We start from the raw sequence: 16,292 nt of genomic DNA on the forward strand, positions 1-16,292 counted from the left end.
TACTGCTGCAGAAATTGTACCATATTGTGAAAATTAGACAAGCCTCCATGACAACCACAATTGCATTATGAAAATTTAATGATCAATCAAAAGTAAATTAAGCAAATTCTAGGATCAACCACCATGATACAAAGTGTACATAATGAAACCAATGTTTGCTTCCAAATAAAATAAAATTGCAGGTTGCAATTAAAGAGATGTTCAAACTACATTACTGGAGTGCAGAATGTTGTCTGCTGTAAATTGCTTATCCTTGATGCTTGTAAGGAGCTGACATCTCAATAATAAAAGGGACGGTTGAACAATTAATTATTAAAAGTGACAATGAAACACTCTCCTGTTAAATTTTAACCCAGTCTTGCACAAAAAGTAATCAGCCTTCACAAACTGGAACTAAATGTGGAATCCACTATGCAGATACAGAATAGAGCAGAAAATTTGGGGAGGAAAGCCATTCTGCTCTGGCCCAGAGGCCAGATTAGTGGATTTTAGAGCATCCCTGGAAAGGAGTGCTGGTGTGCAAGAGTGCTGGCAAGGTGGGAGGTGGCGGTGTGGGGGGGTGGGGGGTGGGGGTGGAGTGGAGGATGCAGGGGGAGGGGGCAGGCAATAACATTATTAGTGTGAAGCTTGAAGGGTCACTGCAACTGCTTTTTGGCCCATATTTTACTGGAGCTCTTTATAGATCTACAGGTTTCATTCACAATATGTTTAAAGCCCCCTACAGATCCAGTCAGCAGTTACAATGTCTCACGTACATTATACCCTAACTTATAAATATTAACAAAGCTCCAGCCTTGGCTGACCAGAAGGACGTCTTTGGGAAAAATGGTACTGGTGTAGGTACAGGATCATGACAGCATACTCCTTTCAATTGCACAAGTTTCATTTCAGAAAGGTATTGTTAACCGTCCCCCATGCACTAATTCCAGCCTAAGACTCAAGATCCAATGGAATTTTCAGGCCAAGGTCATGGAGCAATACTTGGACCCAGGCAAAAAGCAGATAGTGGAAAACAGAAAAGGTGGAGAGAACATAGAACATTACAGCACAGTACAGGCCCTTTGGCCCACGATGTTGTGCCGACATTTTATCCTGCTCTTTCTAATCTTCCCTCCCACATAGCCCTCCATTTTTCCATCATTCATATGGCTATCTAAAAGTCTCTTAAATGTCCTTATGTATCTGATCCACCAACCTCTGCCAGCAGTGCGTTCCACACATCCACCACACTCTGTGTAAAAAACTTATCTCTAACATCCCCCTTATAGCTTCCTCCAATCACCTTAAAATGACGCCCCATACGTTAGCCATATTTACCCTGGGAGAAATTCTCTGACTGTCCAGTCGATCTATACCTCTTATCATCTTGTACACCTCTATCAAGTCACCTCACATCCTCCTTCTCTCCAAAGAGAAAAGCCCTAGTTCACTCAACCTATCCTCATAAGACATGCTCTCCAATCCAGGCAGCATCCTGGTAAATCTCCTCTGCACCCTCTCTAAAGCTTCCAAAACCTTCCTATAATGAGGCGACCAGAACTGAACACAATACTCCAAGTGTGATCTGACTAGAGTTCTATGGAGCTGCAACATTACCTCTCGAAATCAATACCATGACAAGTGAAGGCCAACTCACTATACGCCTTCTTCACAACCTTATCGACCTGCGCGACAACCTTGATGGATCTTGACATGGACCCCAAGATCCCTCTAAAGGGCAAGTAAAGAAGGGATGGAGAACTAGGAGGAAAAAAGGGAAAGAGATGATGAGGGAGAAGGAAGGAACAAAAAAGGAGAGAGCAAGAAGAGGAAGAGAGAGTGTCTGAAAGGAGAAGAGGAATAGATGAGGACAGGGATGAGAACAGGGAAAGTAGCTGATCGCAGGAGGAAACTTTGCTGCAGTTACTCTTTGGTTTTTACCAATACAAGACTTCATCGAGTACAAATAGGTGCCACATGGCTCAAATTTCCCTGAGAAGATCATGGAAAAAGGCAGTTAATATCTGGAATGAAACTTCATATGTATGAAGAGAGAGATCATACTCATAGCTAAACCATCATGATTTGCCCTTTGAAAAGGAAGTTGATGAAGGAACTGATAATTCATGCCTTGAATGGGAAACCATTTAGTTCGACTGTGAGCGAACAGGAATGTAGCAATGCCGAGGTGGAGCCTAGGTACTCCAATGAATAGCAGGAGAAGAAAAAACAATTTGAGAATTAACTTCAAAAGAAAAAATAAATGACATTTTAATGTATAAAATTAGGTTTAAATCTATCTTGTCTCAGAACAAACTCTTAACTTAAATGGATAGCAAGAAAATGTTATAACTAAAAGAGGCAAAACACAAAGCTTGTTGCAATGTTGCCCAGTGCAGACAGGCACATCACTACTGCTCTAAGAGGGTGTTACACAGTTGGAATTAGAACAAGGATGTGGTCACCATCACTGGCAGATATAAATGATCCCATATTACTATTTGAAGGCAATCAGAGGAATTATTCTGGGAACTTGGTCAACCTTTATCCTTCAAACAACACCTAAAACAAACTCTGTCATTCCTATTTTCAGTAATGTAGGAAATTAGCTCCTGCATTTTTCAATTATGTTAGTAGCTACACTTCAAAAGTACTTTGTCAGCCATAAAGCACTTCAGGATATCCTGAGGTTATGAAAGGCACTATAAAAATGCCAAATTTCCAGTGATCAGAATTTGCAACCACATGAAGATTTAAAGCAACTGTTTCTGATGTCACTTCAAGAGCAAAATCCTATTAAAAATATGACAAGGCACAAATCCTATGATGCAATACTAGTGTAGATGACATTAATCTACGGATGCATGTCGTTTTGTTTATAGTCCCCCAAAGCCATTTCCCATTGAGCTCAAGGAACAAGGCATGTGCATGGAAATACCAGAATTGGCCTGTCATCCAAGAGATGTACCAATGCTGAGCCAGCAGAGAAAAATGGTCAATTACAGATCCCTTGGCGGTGATGGTAGGGTATGCCAGTTTAGCAAGTGTTAAGGAAGATGAGTCAAGGAGGTGTTGGGGTGACAAGGGCAGGGAAGTGCTTTGGAGACATATTCCCATCCAGGGACCAGGAGAGTGGGGAATAAATGTCATCTGTCGTGAGGGGATGGTGGTAAGGTGTAAGTAAAAATATTAGAGGATTAACTTGCCAAATGATTCTTGCATTGGACTCAGAATACACGCCAGATAAGGCTAGATCCTTCAGGAAGCACAGAAGTAAGCCTCGCCTGCATGTTATTTGACATCACTGTGTATATCCAGTGTCATCCACCTGAATGCATGCCAAATGCACAGAGGATCCAAAATAAATTAAGTAACATATGTAACCTACCAACATAGAACCTGGTGGTGTTTGGTGATCAAATTTTTGACTAATTTCTTCTCAGTGCTGACAAAAGTATTTCACCAAATTAAAAAAATTCTGGACAAATTAAAATTCTAACCCTACATGAACTGTTGCAAACTAGCTTTGAATGGATAGATGATGTTAATAATATATTCATCTATTATAGTCCATTGGCAGTAGTATGGCATGGATCAAGATCCTAGCATGTTTTAGATTAGAATAAAAAAAGAAGATTAAAATATGTACTCAATTTATCAACATGACCCTTTACTAGAGAAGGTCATTCTGAACTTTGTTCTTAAAGGAAGGAGATAGAGAGTTTAGTGGAATGGCGTCATGACAATAACCTTTCCCTCAATGTCAACAAAACAAAAGAGCTGGTCATTGACTCCAGGAAAGGGGGCGGTGTACATGCACCTGTCTACATCAATGATGCTAAGGACGAGAGGGTTGAGAGCTTCAAGTTCCTGGGTGTGAACATCACCAACAGCCTGTCCTGGTCAAATCACGTAGATGCCACGGCCAAGAAAGCTCACCAGTGCCTCTACTTCCTCAGGAGGCTAAAGAAATTTGGTTTGTCCCCTTTGACTCTCACCAACTTTTACTGCTGCACCATAGAAAGCATCCTATCTAGATGTATGACAGCTTGGTACGGCAACTGCTCTGCCCAGGACTGCAAGAAACTGCAGAGAGTTGTGGACACAGCCCAGCGCATCACGGACACCAGCCTCCCCTCCTTGGACTCTGTCTTTACCTCTCGTTGGCTTGGTGAAGCAGCCAGCATAATCAAAGACCCCACCCACCCGGGTCATTCTCTCTTCTCTCCTCTTCCATCGGGTAGAAGATACAGGTGCCTGAGGGCACATACCACCAGACTTAAGGACAGCTTCTACCCCACTGTGATAAGACTATTGAACGGTTCCCTTATACAATGAGATGGACTCTGACCTCACGATCTACCTTGTTGTGACCTTGCACGTTATTGCACTGCACTTTCTCTGTAGCTGTGACACTTTACTCTGTACTGTTACTGTTTTTACCTGTACTACATCAATGCACTTTGTACTAACTCAATGTAACTGCACTGTGTAATGAATTGACCTGTACGATCGGTTTGTAAGACAAGCTTTTCACTGTACCTCGGTACAAGTGACAATAATAAACCAATACCAATACCAAAATTAGCTACAAAAAATTATTACGATTTACTTCTCTCATACTAAACCATTTTATTGCCTTTTCTTTCAGGTCATCTTGAAGTGTTTGATTCATTTAATGCACCTTCTGACAGTTAACATATTTTGTGATGTAATCAGAAGTCCTATCACAACCTACAAACTGGATCATCTGTTAGTCGATCATGTTTACTGAAATACCAAGAGAGCATCATGACGCTAAAATTAACAGACTTCAATTATAGCATTATTGTCATTGTGGGGCATGGAAGGAACAGATTTTGGATGAGTCAAGTTCTTCTCAACATTGCGATTTTTCAGTGTTTTTATAATGCACCACAAAGAATGTCAAGAACTACAAAGGTTCAATGCAAAGCAAAACTTTTTTGATGCTCAATAATGTGCCTTAAATATAGCTTCAAAGCAGCCATAAACACAAGAACTAGCAGAAGCTGATGGTCCTTGAGCTTGCTCTGTCATCGAATAAAATTGACTCAATTTAGCTTTGTCATCCCAAACAAATTCAGATTTCAGATTATCAATTTCAGATTTAAAATTAACCAATTAACTTATATTAATTGCCATTTGCAGAAGTGAGTTCCAAACTTCTGTCTTCCATCATGAATAGAAATGTTTCCTAACTTCACTGCTGCAAGGTTTAGCTCTACCTTTACACTACATTGACAATATCCTGGCATTGTTGTTGTCCATACCATTTATCCTGATGGCTTTTCTTGGTTATGTTTCCAATTTAACAGGTATTAAACTAGAGTTTATTTTATGATTTACTTGGCACTCTTCAGCTATCAGATAGAAAAATTCTTTCAGTTATTCATCCAAGTTAAATTCAATTCCAAGTTAAAGAATCTTGCTTTAACTATGAGTTCCCCTTGGACGTTCTCAATCTTCACATACTCTACAGTTAAATCTTTAAAGCATAGCAGGAGTAATCTCAGTTTGTCAAAAATGTCTTTGGTCTTCAGTGAGTTTTACCCTTTGATCAAATACAGCAGTCCACTGCCTGGAGTCCTGAACATTTCATAGAACAGGATGCATTTTTGGCAAAATAGAAGCTATTCCCAACTGGAAAACAATATGTGAACCATTAGGTGAGAAACCAGCTTGTGTATGGAGGCATTTATCCTGTCAAGTCTGGCAACAGAATTGCTATTCAATATTTATTGAATAATTTGTAATAGTGTTCACCACTGAGATCTCAAAGTCTTTTTAAAACTAATAGTCAACAGATGTTCAACTGAATGCAGCCCTAAATATTTGCTATCTGTAACTCATTTACCATGAAATATATACAGATATTCATGTACAGTTCTCCAGTTGTACATATGGAGATTGTGGTGGAAAAGTACTGAAATGGACAAGTTACACTTTTCCAGTTCAAATCGGTTCAGTGATACCACCATTTTAATAACAAAGTCGAGTGTTTTCCCTGTGCAGTGAAAATGTGATGGAATAACTCCTGAGTTGGTCCTCCATTGATTCTGAAGGAAAGTTCCACAGTTTGACACCTCCTGGAGATTACCTTCAATATGATGCAAAAAAATGGCTTTATGTGACAGGGTATTTCTTTATCCCCCCTGAGCATAAACATGCTGACAGAACATATATAGTTTTTGAGTCAGTTGCACGTCATTGATTAAGTGTAGCTGTTGAATATGCTAATCAATCTTCTGAATTCAAGTATTCGATATAAAGTAAGCACAATAATCTATCTGTATATATTGAATTCAGAAGCACCATCTACCTCAACTTTAGTAACCAAAAGCTATGGAAAAACTTGTACTGTAACTACTGCTCATGTGACAATACAGCAGGAAAGATTTTTCTCTTGGCCATAATGTCTAAACCCAGGGGTCACACTCTTCACTCCGGGGAAAATAGTCCCAGCCTGTCCAGTTCCTCCTTATAAGTGAAGCACTTCAATCCCACCAAAATCCTTGTGAATTTTTTCGACATCCTCTTCAGCTTAATTACATCCTTTGTATATAGCATGGCAACCAGAACTGCACACAGTACTTTGTGTGGTCCCACCATTTTGTACAGCAGTAACATGACGTCCCAACTCTTCTACTCAACCGAACCAACTGATGAAAGCAAGCATCCATATGCTTTCTTCACCATTCTGTCAAACTGTGCCACCACATTCAGGGAACTATGTACTTGCTCGACAACACTCCCCAGGGCCCTGCCATTCACTGTGTACGTCCTGCTCTGGTTTAACTTTCCAAAATGCATCACTCTGGACATCTCTGAGTTAAATTCCACCTGCAATTCCTTGGCCCACTTTTCCAGTTGTAACCTTAGACAATCTTCTTTACTGTCCACTATACAACCAATTTTGATATCATCTGCAAACTTACTAATCACCAATATTCTCATGCAAATAATTTTATATATATATAAAACAAACAATAGGATCCCTGCAGTACACTACTAGTCACAGACCTCCAAAATGAAAAACCCTCCAAAACCGCCTTCTGCCTCCTACCACCAAGCCAATTTTGTATCCAATTAGCTGGCTCACTGTGGATCCCATGTGATCTCACCTTCCGGACCAGCCTGCCATGTAGGACCTTGTCAAAGGCCTTGCTGAAGCCCATGTAGACAATGGGTACTGCCCTATCCTCGTCAATCCTCTTTGTCATCTCATCAAAAAAGTAAATCAAATTCGAGAGACACACTTTCCCATGCACAAAGCCATGCTGACTGTCCTTAACCAGCCTTTGCCTTTCGAAATGTAGATGGAATATGGTATTGAGAGAACAGATAAGCCCATGATTATACTGAATGGTGGAATAGGCTGAAAGGACTGAATGGCTTACTCTTGCTCCTAATTTTCTATTTTTCATTTTCTTTGTTTAAACGCATTGATTTTCTCAGCTTTCCAATAAAGGATAACTCTGAAGTCTAACCCTGATTTCCTCTCCACTGATGCTGCCTGACCTGCTGAGTATGCCCAGCATATTCTGTTTTCACATCAGCAGTTTATCCCATAGTGTAGTAAAGCATAGTTTAATAGCTTAGCCAGAATGCGACAGGCTGATTTTTCATAGTCAATCAACTCCCCATAATCTGTTTCTTTAATGCCTCTCTTACTTTGCGAATTGATCTTCCCTCATTAAAGCTGGGTGGTAAAGAGAAATGAAACAGTACTTCATTCCATTACTCCCCATAAATTATTCAAACTGAAAGGATATGAGCTTTGGACAATTGTCTGAAATGACTTCTTCAGGCAAGGCTAGATGTTAATTTCTCAATACTACAGCCCACGTCAGTACATGAGCCTACATGTTTGATTACAGTCACGTTGAATGGCTGTTGATTAGTATCAAAAGTTGGGTCACTCTTTCTTGACTACAGTCAATAAAAAGCTTTTCAAACATTCTTGTTGACAACTTGCACATCTAAAGTGGGCTTTAGAGCATGTGTTCAATCATTCTGAACAAATGGTGTATCTACGCTGGACCTTCTTTGTCAATCAGACAAATTGTCTAGCCACTATATATTTGCAGTATCCAAGTATTCTATCACCTACTGTCTGCCCAATTCCAAAACTCACCCAATATTTGGCCTTGGTTCTTGGGGCCAGATGGTGCCAGGTTCAGTCCTTGGGTGCACTCAGTTTGGAGCTGGGTCCTACCTGATGCTTGGCTTTGGCATCAGGAACGGGACTGGGCCTGGACACAAGAGACTTGCCTGGCCCTGAGCACCAGGAACTAGCTTGGACCAGATCACAGCAGACTGACCTTGGCCTGAGCACCAAGGACCAGCTTGATCACCAGACCACAGATGGTCGATTTCATCAAGACCTGCGTGGATGAGTGTGTGCCATTGAGAACATACCGAGCTTTCCCAAACCTGAAGCCCTGGATGAACCAGGAGATTAGCAATCTGCTGAGGGCTAGATCTGTGGTTTTCAAGACCGGCGATTCAGAATCCTACAAGACGTCCGGGTACGACCTACGGAGGCCATCGTGAGAGCGAAATTGCAATTCTGTGGGAAGTTAGAGACACAATTGGATGCACAACAGCTGTGGTAGGGTTTGCATGCCTTTACTTCCTATAAGGCGAAAACTAACAGCATAAACTACACTGATGCTTCACTCCCCGATGAGCTCAATGTCTTTTATGCATGCTTTGAAAGGGAGAATAACACTATGCCTACGTGAATCCCCACACTATCCGGTGACCAGTGTTCTCTGTCTCGGAGGCTGGTGACAGAACATCCCTCAAGAGGGTGAACCCTCACAAGGCATCAGGCCCTGACAATGTACCTGGCCTGGTACTGAAAACCTGTTCCGACCAACTGGCGGGCGTATTCAAGGATATCTTCAACCTCTCACTGCTGCGGCCCAAGGTTCCTACCTGCTTCAAAAGGGCAGCAGTCATACTGGTGCTCAAGAAGAGCAGGGTGAGCTGCCTCAATGATGATCGACTGGTAGCACTCACATCTACCATAATGAAGTGCTTCGAAAGGTTGGGTATGGCTAGTATTAACTCCTGCCTGAGAAAGGACATGGACCCACTGCAATTTGCCTACCACCGCAACAGGTCTACAGCAGATATTATCTCATTGGCTCTCCACTCTGCTTTGGAGCACCTAGACAACAGCAAAACATACTGTATGTCAGGCTGCTGTTTATTGATTACAGTTTGGCGTTCAACACCATCATCCCCTCAGTACTAATCACCAAGCTTCTAATCCTGGGCCTCTGTAACTTCCTCTGCAACTGGATCCTCGACTTTCTCATCAGGAGACCACAGTCAGTAAGAATTGGTGATAACATCTCCTTCTCACTGACAACCAACACAGGCACACCTCAAGGATGTGCGCTTAGCCCATTGCTCTACTCTCTCTACACTCATGACTGTGTGGCTAAGCACAGCTCAAACGCCATCTATAAATTCGCAGGTGACACCACCGTTGTTGGTAAAATCTCAGATGGCAACGAGGAGATGTACAGGAGTGAGATAGATCAGCTGGTTGAGTGGTGTCACAACAACAACCTCGCACTCAACATCTGCAAGACCAAGGAATTGATTGTGGACGTCAGGTAGGGGAAGTCAAGAACACACACCAGTCCTCATTGAGGGGTCAACGGTGGGAAAAGTGAACAGCTTTACGTAAGTTCCTGGGTGTCAACATCTCCGAGGATCTGTGCTGGGCCCAACAAGTTGATGCAATCATGAAGAAGGCATGCCAGTGGCTCTACTTCATTAGGAGTTTGAGGAGATTTGGTATGTTGCCAAAGACACTTACAAATTTCTATAGATGTACGGTGGAGAGCATTCTGTCTGGTTGCATCACAGCCTGGGTTGGAGGCTCCAATGCACAGGTTCGCAAGAGGCTGCAGAGGGTTGTAGACTCAGCCAGCTCCATTATGGACACAACCCTCCCACCATCGATGATATCTTCAAGAAGAGGTGCCTCATGAAGATGGTATCCACCATTAAGGACCCTCACCATCCAGGACATGGCCTCTTCTTGTTACTACCATCAGTGAGGAGGTACAGGAACCTGAAGACCCACATTCAGTGATTCAAAAACAGCTTCTTCCCCTCTGCCATCAGATTTCTGAACAGTCCATGAACACCACCTCATTGTTCCTTTCTGTTTGCACTATTTTGTAACTTCTGTCTTTGCACTGTACTGCTGCCACAAAACAACAAATTTCACGTCATATAAGACAGTGGTAATAAACTTGATTCTGATTCTGGGTACCAAGCCTTAGCACATAAGAACTACCTTGGTCTGAGCACCAAGGATCAGGCTGGGCACCAGTGTCCAGCCCTGGCAACAGCAACCAGCTTGCAACTGACATCAGAGATAAGCCTGGATCTGGGCAGGCCTCTTGATAGGACTAGCTGCAACTTCAAAGAGCTCTTCTGAAGATCTGTGGCCAATATAATGGGCTGTAAGATCCTTCGAATTATCAACCTGCCACAGCCTCCCCTCCAGAATTTACTCCCGTTGAAGAAAAGCAGCTGTTCATGAACCTGAGGAATGAAAATGAGTAAATGTATCCAGCTTTCTTACCTAAGGGAATGGAAAACATTGGCCCTCTGAGATAAAAGTGCAAACAATGAGCTTTTTGGGAAATGCATATTTGACTTTTATGCATTTTTCTGAATAGCCATGAGCTTTGCCTTCAGGGTTCAATTATTAAATTTCAGCACCAGTTAATGCTAATCTTGTGTTATATTTCTTTTTTACCTCCACATATTTCTCATATTTCATTAGAGAGGAGGCCATTCAGCCCTGAGTCTATGCTAGTTTTCAGAGTGATCTCATCAATCCCCCTTCCCTTCTTATTTTGATGCAACCTGTTTTTCCCACATATGCTCATTAACACTATTCTGATTCTTCCACCAGCATCTTACACGAGGGGTAATTTACAGTACCAATTAATTTAATATCCTCAGACTGTATGAGAAACTAACATACTTAGGGGAAAACACACATGGTCACAGAGAGGGGATGTGCAAACTCCACAGACAGCATTGGAGTGAGGATTAATTGGGGGCACCAGAGCTGTGAGACTACTGCACTACTTGCAGTGCCACTGTGTTGCCTACTTAGTTCATATCATTTTACACAACGTCCACAGTTACAGAAGGCATTTTGTCCTATTTAAGGCTGTACTCTCCCAGGAACTTCTGCTAAATAGTGCATCTTGTTTTAGCCCTGCCCATAAGCACTGTCTGTAAACTTTGCCCCACCCCAACCTGTCCTTTACTGTTGAAATATAAGTTGCCCACCCTAAAAAATGGGCCACTTCTACATTTTTAGTGCAAATCTTGGGGGAATTATAGATTTCAGACCCAGTCTGGCCAGCAGAAGTTTGTGGTCAGTGGCTAGTGATGACCTTCCTTGCAAGAACTGGCTAAACCTTAATTAAAAACAGACATTTCTGGAAAGACTCGGCAGGTTAGCCAGCATCTGTAGAGAGACAAAGAGAGATAATGTTTCTGATCAATGACATTTCATCAGAACAAGGAAAAGTTAGAAATAAGACAACTTTAAAGTGAGTATGGGGAGCAGCAGAGACTGTAAAAGGGAAGGTCTGTGATGGATTGGGCAATAGAAGAGACAGAATTATACAAGTGACACTTTCCGAATATAATTCCCAAGGCCTCCTTCTCATTTTCTATATAATACATTTCACTTTTGTTCAGCAAGAAGGCCTCTCATATCCACTATCCAGAACATGACTAATCACTTCTCCAAGCTTAAGGTTGGAAATATCATGAGCCAATTTTAGCATTTGGTTGGTGCCAAGTTGTACTAAAATGACTCACTGCTGACACTTTTCTTGCACAAGTCATTAACTTTTTGCTGATCTTTACTCCAGCACCATGGTTTGTCTTTCTTTACCAGTTAGTGAAGTGGTGGCAACACCGTGAGAAGATCAAGTAGGAATCGTACCTAAAAACGACCTGAGCTCAGTAACGTTTTTGGGTTTTCTGGTTCTGCTGATGGCTTCAGTTTTCTCCTTTACTAGTTGCTGCAGACCTGAAAAAGTGACCTCCTTTCAGGTGAAAGCACATTTGCTTTGTTTAACCTCAACATTATGCCAATGTAATCTTCTAAAGATTTCCTCTGCCATTGTACAAACACTAATTAAGAGATTAATGTGCTATGACATATTTGTTTCACCCTTCTCTTGGTCCCTTGGAATATTTTTGGTGCTGTGTTTACCCCATACTGTAGTTTGTTTTCAGAATACAACCCCACGTTGGTATTAATTGTCAAAGGCTGCTAGAATTTCTGTTTTCCTTGTTCTCATAGGAAGTACCAAGTTCGTAATTTGAGGCTTTTTTTTAACAAGAAATTTTAATATCATTTTCAGCACAGAAGCCCTCCTCCATGACTGAGTTGGGCACCACAATGAAGGTGAAGGGCTATGGTTAGAATGTGCCACGGTTTGAAACTGCATCAGGAATACAAGTGCATCCACAAATTGAACACGACTACTTGCCTCGTTGCCATAAGTGCTCCCAAAAATTCTTTTAGTAACGCCTGCAAAGACTGGTCTTGCAAAAATGTATAACTCTACTGGTGGAGGAGCAGGCATCAGTTTTGGCAGGACTAGTTCTACCTTCACCATTTGCTGAGGCAGATTGCCTGGTTTATTTTCCCACAAATAATTAGACTGCTTGTCCCAGTGGTGCTGAATTATTTTAATGTAGAAGTTTATCCTACATGAACATTTCAGTATTATCTTCTGGAAATTTTACAACCATATAGGCAATCTGTTGGCAAGGTTGAAGTTAACAAAAAGGCAAATTGGAATAGTCAAGTATTCAGTGCATATTTATCAATGTATAATTTTGCAAATGCCCTGTTGATTTTGCTATTCACATGTATCTCTTTTTAAAATCACTTGGGCATCTTATGGCAGAAAAAGCTATGTTGTGGAGTTGTACGTGACTGGTTTTCACTTCCAGATTTTCACATCTATAAAACTGAAAGTAATAGCTATATTATAAGCAGGAGCAAACAACAAAGGAATTGCCCAAGTGGAATACTATGGGGGAGAAAAATAAGTACTCATGATTTCTGAAGTAATTGATGTTTATCATTTAATGGTCAGCTCAAACTCATAGACATCTGAGTTCAGAATATTTGACTGTCCTTCTGGCGGGGAACAGATGATGGACAGACCCAAAAATCAAAAAAACTAAGATGCAACTTAGTTACTTTATATGAGCACTCTATTGTGTTTGCCATTACATTTTAAACATATGTCACCCGTAAGGGCATAATTCTTAGTCCTTCTTAGGTAGTCCTTTGAAATCCACTCTAGTTCTATGGGTTCTGAGGAGACTGGTTGAGACCATGCAGATGCTGCAGTGGTGGGGCAGGAGGGGCTTGATGGAGCTGGATGGCTGAGTAGGTTGGGAGGCAGTGCACTCTTTCCTCCATTTACGTTGGACTTCTGTGTGCTTCCAATTCATCGACTTGAGGTTTCAGTGCCAAGAGTGTCTGTCTTGAAAGTCTGGTGTCAGGCATACAAATGACATGGACTGTCTGACTAAGCTGACTAAGTGCAATTAGGCCTCAGTGCTGGGGATATTGGCCTAGGAGAGGACACGGATATCAATATCCTTATCCTGTACAAGAGTGATAGGCTGGAAATACAAATTAATCATCGAGGGTGTATAATGAATTAGTACCTTTAGCTTGTTAGGAAATTTTATTTTTAAAAAAAGCTGTATATCTATTGGTATCTAATTTATATTTTCATAATCCTCTGAAGGTCTTGTCAATGGCTAAATATGACCCAGTTTTAAAATTGAACCATAATAATTTTCATTGCTTACCATTAGGAATTATCAAAAGTTGGTTATGCGTTATATAATTCTCATTTCCCTTTTTTCACTGCGGTTTATACACAGACCCATATAAGCCATTATATTATAAGGCCTGCATAGATCTGAATTAAACTACATTAAACAAAACTATGTAGTATAATTCCAGTATAGACTCATCCAAAGCACAGCTCAGCAGAGGCCATGACAATCCTTCCAGAAAATATATTTATGTGGCTTCAGTTTTGAAGAGGCATCAAAATGTACAATAGGCTGCTTTGGAATTTGGCAAACTTCAGTTTTAAATAGGGCAGATCTGGGCTAATATCACAATTTTGGGAAAGAGCTGAAGTTTCATGGTGGAAATTTTACTGCTAATTGGATCATGGGAAAATGTACATGCAAAGATCCCCACAGTGACTTGACAGAGAACAATGTGTGTGTGATGTAACATGGGTGAGTTGTAACTTTCTATCAGATTCTTGTCTGAAACCAGTTTCTATTAGGGGACAATAATTAATCACTCAGATAAAGGATGGTTTGAGAAATATCTCACATAATCCTTAGTACTTGTCATATGTTTACAAAACCTAAAGCTGAAGCCAAAGAACAGATGAGCTGCTGAAAGCTCTGAGCACATAATGGACATCGGCCAAAAGACAATGAGTAAATTAAGAGATGTGCAGGAAAATATTGATTTGGTATAATTAGGTTCAGTTGTTATCTCCTTGTTAATCTTCAACAAGAATATTTTAATGGGGCTGCATATCTTATTGAATTAATTGCCTTAAATAGAATTTTCACCTCTCTTTAGTTCTCTTGAAGGTACTTTCTTTATTTAGAATTGGTGAATTCAGGGAAGAATGTGTTCTGACACAGTTTGTTTCACCCTTCTCCTCCTTATCGTGAATCATATGAAATCCATTCAAAACCACATCATAGCTGGGAAACCAGTGCCGGTAGCAAAGAAGTAACATCTGCTGCCTTCCCATCTAAAAAAGATGTCAGTGATGGGTAACTAGGATGACCGAATGCATCTTCAAATACCATACAGCAGAATTACCTGACGTACATTATTTTATCAACATCAGTGTCTGAACCTGGAACACTGCTTCTTCAGTTTTGTTTGTTTTGGTAATGTTATTCAAATCAATAATTGTGAAACATCAAAATGGACATGAAACATGGAAATTAAATATTTTTCTGAAATCACCTTTCAGCACAAGTACCATTTTATGCAAAAGTGTGTTTTGAAAATCATTAATTCTCAAATAGACTGCAGCATCCTCTTTCATTTACCATTTTACACTGAAAATAAACTCCAAACTTACAATGAAACACATATGTCAGCAGTTTTCTGTCAAACTTCCTCAAATTAGCCATTACAATCATGTTAGCAAACTCACCACAATAGATCTGCAATGGCACTGGTTCAAGTAAACATTCCTAGACACGCACAACCCACTGCATGCTGTACTGCTAAACCACTCTAAGCATGTAAGACCAACCACAGTCACTTGAGACTGTGTACAAAATTAATTGGTGAGAGTGCCAAGAAAAACATTCTAATCAGTTGATTTCCTCTCATTAAAAGTTAATTAGTTTGACATAAGCTTCCTGCATAGGAAAGTATTGGGCACTTAGTGGTCATTAGGACAGAGACAAATGTCACACAGAATGAGTTCATCAGAAATAAAAACATACAAACAGAAAATTCTCTATGGTATAAAAAAACATACTCTTTCATCTGCTGGTGACATTTGATTGCAGAGTAATCACATGATCCTGTAAAAAGAAGACAGTTGCTTCAACATACTTTGAAAGAATTTTGTTTTATCTAAATTATACTTCTTGTTGAGCTTGTTCATAAATAAAAGTATTTAATTCAAATATTCCATATATACATACTTCCAAATTAAACTGCTCAGAACAACCTTAGCACTTTAAAATTACTGCTTTTTTTAAAAAGAGAAATGCTGCAAATCTCACCTTACATAGAAGAATTTGATATTTGTTGAACAACACAAAAACTCAAATAAAAATGCAAAAAGTGTTGTGTTCAGCTGACCCAAATTTTCATCTGAAATTACTATGCACATATTACAAAATGTGGTCCTCCAGCAGTTTCACAACAAATGCCATTTCTTTGTTTATATCTTACCCCCATCTGTCTCACTTTATTGAATTTCCTCTTCTAAATGAATCATGAAGTTTTAACTTGCACACTAATAACACTGTTTATTAAAGGAAAATGCTGGTTTATTTTTCTTCAATTAAGAGAGAAATTCTTGACCTTCATCCCAGAAAAACTGTTAAGATTAAGTGTTGTAACTTTAGCAATAGCTCAGCAGAAAGCAAAAAAAAAACATTAATTAATAGAGGGTGTAAAACAAATAAGAAACAGA

Source organism: Pristis pectinata, chromosome 6, assembly GCF_009764475.1.
Source record: "Pristis pectinata isolate sPriPec2 chromosome 6, sPriPec2.1.pri, whole genome shotgun sequence".
Classification (NCBI taxonomy): Eukaryota; Metazoa; Chordata; class Chondrichthyes; order Rhinopristiformes; family Pristidae; genus Pristis; species Pristis pectinata.